Consider the following 6,638-nt stretch of genomic DNA (forward strand, 5'->3'; position numbering starts at 1 on the left):
TTCTGCTTCGAGGTTATTCGCTTTTAGATCCAGTAGTATAGAAAACCATGCCTCACAAAAGCAGGCCGTAGCGAGAGGCATCTGGTGTTTATGGCTTAGTTTCCAGACTTGGGAGGTACGTTCTTTTACACCATTATTCCAGGCATACAGGTTTTGGAAAACACTGTCAAGCGTTGGGGTGTGACTTATAGACGGGGTTTTGAATTGGATGATTGGATTTATTGCACCTTATACATGTACATAGTTCGGGACTACACACAATTACAGCGCTATCGCTATCCTATCCACTTTCCAGTTCACAGTTGCACATGCACAAGGATTCTCAGTCTTCACTAGCCGTATCCACGCAACGGATGTATCACAGTCTCACTGTCACTTCAACTCACACATGAAGTCTTCTTGCACAGTCTAATTCCTTTTCTGCCATTCTCTTTTCAATCACCTTGGACTACCATTTCCAGAACTCGATGCATTTTTTTTCTGATTACTGTTCCGTAGTCCTGTTATTCTGCTTTTACTCTACTTCTGTCCTGTCGAACTCTTCTTATAACCACTTCGCACGGACCCACGGAAAACACCTATTGTCAAGATTGTGTTTGCTGATCCGTTACTTAGCAATGGACTTCTTTCTAATGTTAAACGCTTGTGTTGCGGGAATGTGTTTACCGACGTCCAAATATTAAAACTATTTAATACAATACTTTATCCTTCTAACTTACGACAGGAAGATAAAAATAACCCTTTGGGCACCTAGAGGTCCGTGGACCACACTTAAAGAACCACTGCTCTAAAGAGTTAAATCACTGTTTCATTGCCTCTGTGTATGCTTGAAAATCTGATTATTAATGATAATGTTTATATTATCGGAGGCGATGTCTCCTTCATTATACATTGTCATAAATGCACATATTTGATGTGGAATGTTTCTTCTTATTCTTGCATGGCACGACAGACCAATGCGGTCCAAGGCCTCACGTTTTCCGGGTTTCGAATACATGCTTATAGACATTTGGTTGGACACCTTGGACGGGGAATCGGTCCGTCTCAAGGCCTCTGCCTACGCAGGACAACACAAGCACAGAAGAGACGCATATGTTCATTTATATAAGGAGTGGGATTCGAATCCACGATCCCAGTGATCGAACCTAGTCTAGTTGAAAAGATGACACTCTTGAGACCGCGTAGCTATTGTAATTTGCCTTGCGAATTTCTGTAATATTATTACGAAACCAGTGTAAGATTTTAACTTGGCAGCACAACAACGAAATATCAAACCTGCATCCATATTTAGGTGAACTTTCTTCAGAATGATACAAAGGGCGGAGAAGGAAATTCAGTACTGTCTGTCACTCTCAATTGGAGATCGAAGGGTAATATATTTAAAGTTACTCTGCGAACTTACTAGAATAAGGAGCCGTGCTAGAAGTGTAGGAACCGTAGGCAAAATGAATAGGGAAGAAGGGCGGAAATCTGGCGTAGAAGTCTTCAAATATATAGCGTCTTTCACTCAGCCGATAACATTTATTATTATTTTTCGGATGGTTATTTCATTATTATTATCAGATTGTCGTGTCATTATAGGTCCATTAGGGAGAACTGCACATTTTGTGAAGTGATTATTATTAAGTGAATCTGCTCTGTAAACAAGTTCTATAAAAAGTAATTTGTTTAAAATTTCTTGCTTATTTATACATCCAGGTAAGTGAATACAGTATATGGATACATGAGGGATGAAGTAATCTGAGGATGAAGAATAATACAATTTTAGGACTGGTCTGTATTATCATCTACCGTTCTTATAGTTGTCAAACCAAAGAGGTTAATTCGTTTAGTGGGGGTGGAGTCCAGCTGGGTCCACTCGGCACGGTGGCGACTGGTTGGCCTATTGTATCTGCCCCGGGTGGTTATGATGATGGAGAATTTGACGGAATGAAGATTGGCAGAGGAAACCGAAGTAGTCGGAGAAAACCCGCCCCACCGCCACTTTTTTCACCACAAATCCCACTTGACCAGACCTGGGATCGAACCCGGGCTGCCGCGGTGGGAAGCCAGCAACTAACCGCGCGGCCTAATCAAAGAGGTTGCTTTTGGCTCTATTTATATTATAGTACTGAGAAACAAGATATAAGGAATTAGTTAAGAAGGTAAAGAAGTCGTTTCTCTGTGCTCAATTAACCAAGAAAAACGAGGCTAAAAGTTACAGGAGAGTATATTAATTGTCTTAGCCTTAGGAGTTTGATGGAAGGGATAAAATTAATTTTTGGGGAAATATATTATGAGGGTGCCAATTTGATTAAATTGGTACAGGATCATGTCTAGTAAATTGCTTTGGTATTAGTAGTGTTGAACCATTGGTTCATGTTAACATGCAATTAGCTGATCAGTTAAATTTCCCAAAGAAGAGAACATCAACTTGTGTAACTGAAAAATGGGCTGTTATTATGGCAAGAGTTTTGATATCAAAACCCGCGTGTTGTGCATTGATCTGTCTGCCCTATTACTGAATGCACCTCGTGCTCGGGTGCGGTTTGACGTACAAGGCACAGTTGACTGGATTGCAGAAGCTACCAGTGTGTAATTTCTTGGATGACGTAAACATAGACGAACCCAGCTGAATTACATATACGTATAGTGAAGTCAGATACTTTATCATACGTTATAAAAAGATATGTGACATTTAGCCTTTTTTATTGCTAGTGGGGTGGGACTAAGTCCCTTGTACTGCGGCCACTTCTGGTTTGTTGTAGCAGCCCCAGATGATAGGTGAGGGTGATTGTGGAGCAATTTGTGGAATGAAGATTGGCAGGGGAAACCGAAGTACTCGGAGGAAACCTGCCCCAGCGCCACTTTGTCCACCACAAATCCCAATTGACCAGACCCGGGATAGAACCCGGGCCGCCGCGGTGGGAAGCCAGCGACTAACCGCTTGGGGAGAACTTTCCTGGCTCCGAATACGTCAGCATCCCTGCATATGACATTAGCAGCTGCTGCACATCTAGCAAAGAGACAATTTTTAGATGAGGATCAAACATTGAACAATGCANGAGGTTCCCACATTTTCTAGACAATCGGCTCATAGATGATGGTAAGGATGTCAGCCTTACGCGCCGGCCGCTCTAAACCCCCAAGAATATTCCTGGTACTCATTTCTGTTAGAGGCTGAGTCGACCCAAGGACCATAGTGCGGCCGGAAATATTAGGTCAACTGAAAAAATCCAATGACCTCATCGGGACTTGAACCCGCCACCTTCTGGCTTGTAGCATAGTGCCTCAACCAACTACACTGCTGCGTGCCCCCAACAACAATAATAAAAGTAATAGAAATTTCTCTGAGCAAAATTATAAACTGTTTTAGTCTAGAAATTTTAATGTGATCTGCATTTTGTACAGAAATTTGTTTGGGCATGAAAACTGAAGCACATATTCTTTATTTGACCACAAACGCTTCATAAAATTCCACTCCCATTTCTAAATATTAGCATTAGTTAAAATATTTCAGTCATTAAGCGTAATATATATTCGAAGGGAGTGACTGAATACACAATAATCTAGCAGAAAATTAAATCTCATAACGAATTTGTTGGATGTTTTCCTGCAGAACCGCAGTTGGAGAAGTTTCTTATGGACGAGATTTCATCTCGCGTTTTGCTGGCAGCTTGCTGCGCTGTCAGTCGGTCATGCATGACTTGGATAAAACGAGTTGAACTGTCAGAGAAAGGTAGAAAACACCTTCGGTTTGTAGTTCCAAAGTGGCGATTAGCTGGCAGGAGAGAGCTCCTACTATGCATATTTGTTTGCCGTACAGCTGTCCTATAATTACAGGGAACAATTTCTACATCCGTGATTGGCCTTGAATTATCATCTGACATACGTTTATGACTTTTAATGAACATATCGCTTGTTGCTGCAAGCCGTTTCTCAAACTTTAATCCGTGTTGGATTTGAGGTTTTCACAGCGGTAGTTATGAAAAGTTCCGTCTTATACGATACAACGCCATATAGACCTTCCATCTTCAGGACTGAAGAATAAACCAAACAGAGTCGCCATGAAACAGATAGCAAGTAGAACTGCTGCCGCATTCATCCTGGTTTCTTGTCCGACTCCTTCTTCGATTGTAGCGGTGGAGGCGACATGTTCCACCAGAATTTCGGTTGCCCAGCGGACTACACGGCGTTATATCACAGAGGAAATAACTCTTCATAAGCACGGCTGTGAGAACCTCAAATCCTGCAAGTTATTTTTAGATGACACAATATTCTTGATCGAGAATTTTTTAAGGACATTAATTTTTAAAGTAACTCAAATCCAATATCAGTTCCCTCTGTGGAATTATGTTTTCACCGTTATGTAATCTTAATCATTCCTATTAAAAGTATATAAATTGATATACAGGCATATTTATTCCCATCACTTCCAGAATACCTTTAATGCTTCACGTGCAAGATTTTGTGTTGACAACAAAATTTCAAGGTCTGGAACATAACAGGAATTTCAGATGCGGATTCGAAGCCTGGTTTAGAGGTCATCATGTACAGTTCTGTCTGCCTACTACAGGATATCTGGGTGCAGGCACGAGGCCACACAGGGCAGGTTGCAACGAACGGGCGTTATTCATAACGGTGTGTCCTCCTTTGAGAAAACAAGTCTTTAGGTGGCCGTGATTGCCTGGGCAACCAAGCAGTCTTTACTCCTAGTCAAAATAACTGTACAAGAGCTCTCATCATCTGATGTCCAGTCGCATCGCCGACCTACTTACGACTACAAGGAATCTGGGCTCTATGTGGTGTCCCTCCAATGAACTTAATTGACATAGTAAGACAATTGGCTTTTTGTCACGCGCTTCTTTTTATTGTATTCATGGGCAAGACCGATGAGCTGTGGCGAATACTTTGTACAAGATCTTGTTATGTCACTATTTTTCATTGATCTGGAACCAGAACTAAGCGCCATTAGCTTCTAAATTGTCATCTCATCACAATATTGAAAAATATATATGATCATCGGGTTTAGAGGTCGGTTCATTTATTTTCTTAATCTTAGTTCAAAATATATGTTCAATAGCAGAACGTTCTTAGCATAGTTATATTTCGCTTGCGAACTAAAGGCCACGGAGTTTGTTTGTTTCTTTGTTTGCTTGGTCTGTTCAAACACTCTCACGACATAATCAGTTCAGTGTCTAACAAGTTCGTGGCATGTCTCAATGAGGTTTCTTTCACGTTAACAGAATTATATGATGGTCTTCCTAGATTTGAATGACGACAAAGCAATATTCCTTTTACCGCCAACGTGAGCTTGAACAGAAATAGTTAAGTTGTCTTTATTGCGGAGCGATATGCCTACTCTTTTAAACACAAAGTTAAAAATTATGCAAGATGATAGAACTGAAACTTTGTAAATATATTTTTGTTGGCTTACAATCGCGCACCTTATTGTCAAATGTGATTCGACCGGCATCCTTCCCCAACATATTTACAAAATATAATCGTACTTTTGAAAGAAACGTACAGTGATAAGTAAGACCATTATTTTCACTCAAACTACCAGTAACCATAAACTTTGGAGTCTGAGTAATAATCATTTAAAATATTTTGTTGTATCCAGTTTTTTGCTTCAGTGATATTGCTATGTCCTCATGCTGTGAAATGGCCTTGACCTGCCTTTACTTTTGTAAAACACTGGTCCTCAGTTGGGCCTCACCTCTAACCCGGCACGTGGCCGCACAGAGTGTAAGTTAATAGTTTGATATAAAGAATATTTCATAATATATAAAGCTTTCTTTGTGTCTAAACAACACATAATGAAAGTGTATAGGGGAGTTCCACACACCAATAACCATGACACCAGATGGAGACGACACACTGTCTGCTGTCACGAAAAATCCTGCTGCCTTCCGTAGTCAGAGTTTAAGTCACGTTGTGACCGACGGTCAGTCAATCAGTTACGATTTAGTAGATATGAGGTGCCCTCTCTGACGACAGGGCGGGGCTGTCAGAGTCATTTTTTTTTCTGTGGCGCTACAGCCCCAATTTTGGGCCTAGGCCTACCTCCATGAAACTCTCCGTTTCACTTCGGTTTACTAGATCTTACACATTCGGTAGGACTCCTTGGGCGAGTGATCAGCTCGTCGCAAGGCCTCTACCTGTAGACAAACACAGAAAAACGCACACAAACATCCATGCTCTGAGTGGGATTCGAACCCACGATCCCGGCTTCCGAGCAAGCGAAGACAGTGCATGCCTTAGACCGCTCGGCTACCGTGACCGGCGTCAGAGTCATAGTCGACAGTAATATACAGTTGCCAATATTCACACACTATTTTCAGTTTTTATATATAGTACATGGTAGGACACAGTGCATGCGTATATGCAGTATACACAAGGCCTCTATTAGTCCAGGCTGAGAACAGCAGATCATGCCCTACCGTAAGGAGCTCCACTACAACGGCAGCCTACTCACTTGAACGGGCGTATGCTTGACCGTCTCTAAGTTTAAACCTCTTATATTTCCTGTGTCAGGCTTCGCCTTGTCCAGTATTGCGAAACATTTGCACTTATTAACTGCATAAATTTGTTTTACGATCATATACGTGGGGTAGATTGAAAACCGTGTGCAAATCGCGGACCCGTGTGCACCTTGG

Source organism: Cryptotermes secundus, unplaced genomic scaffold (genome assembly GCF_002891405.2).
Source record: "Cryptotermes secundus unplaced genomic scaffold, Csec_1.0 scaffold16, whole genome shotgun sequence".
NCBI classification, from domain to species: Eukaryota; Metazoa; Arthropoda; class Insecta; order Blattodea; family Kalotermitidae; genus Cryptotermes; species Cryptotermes secundus.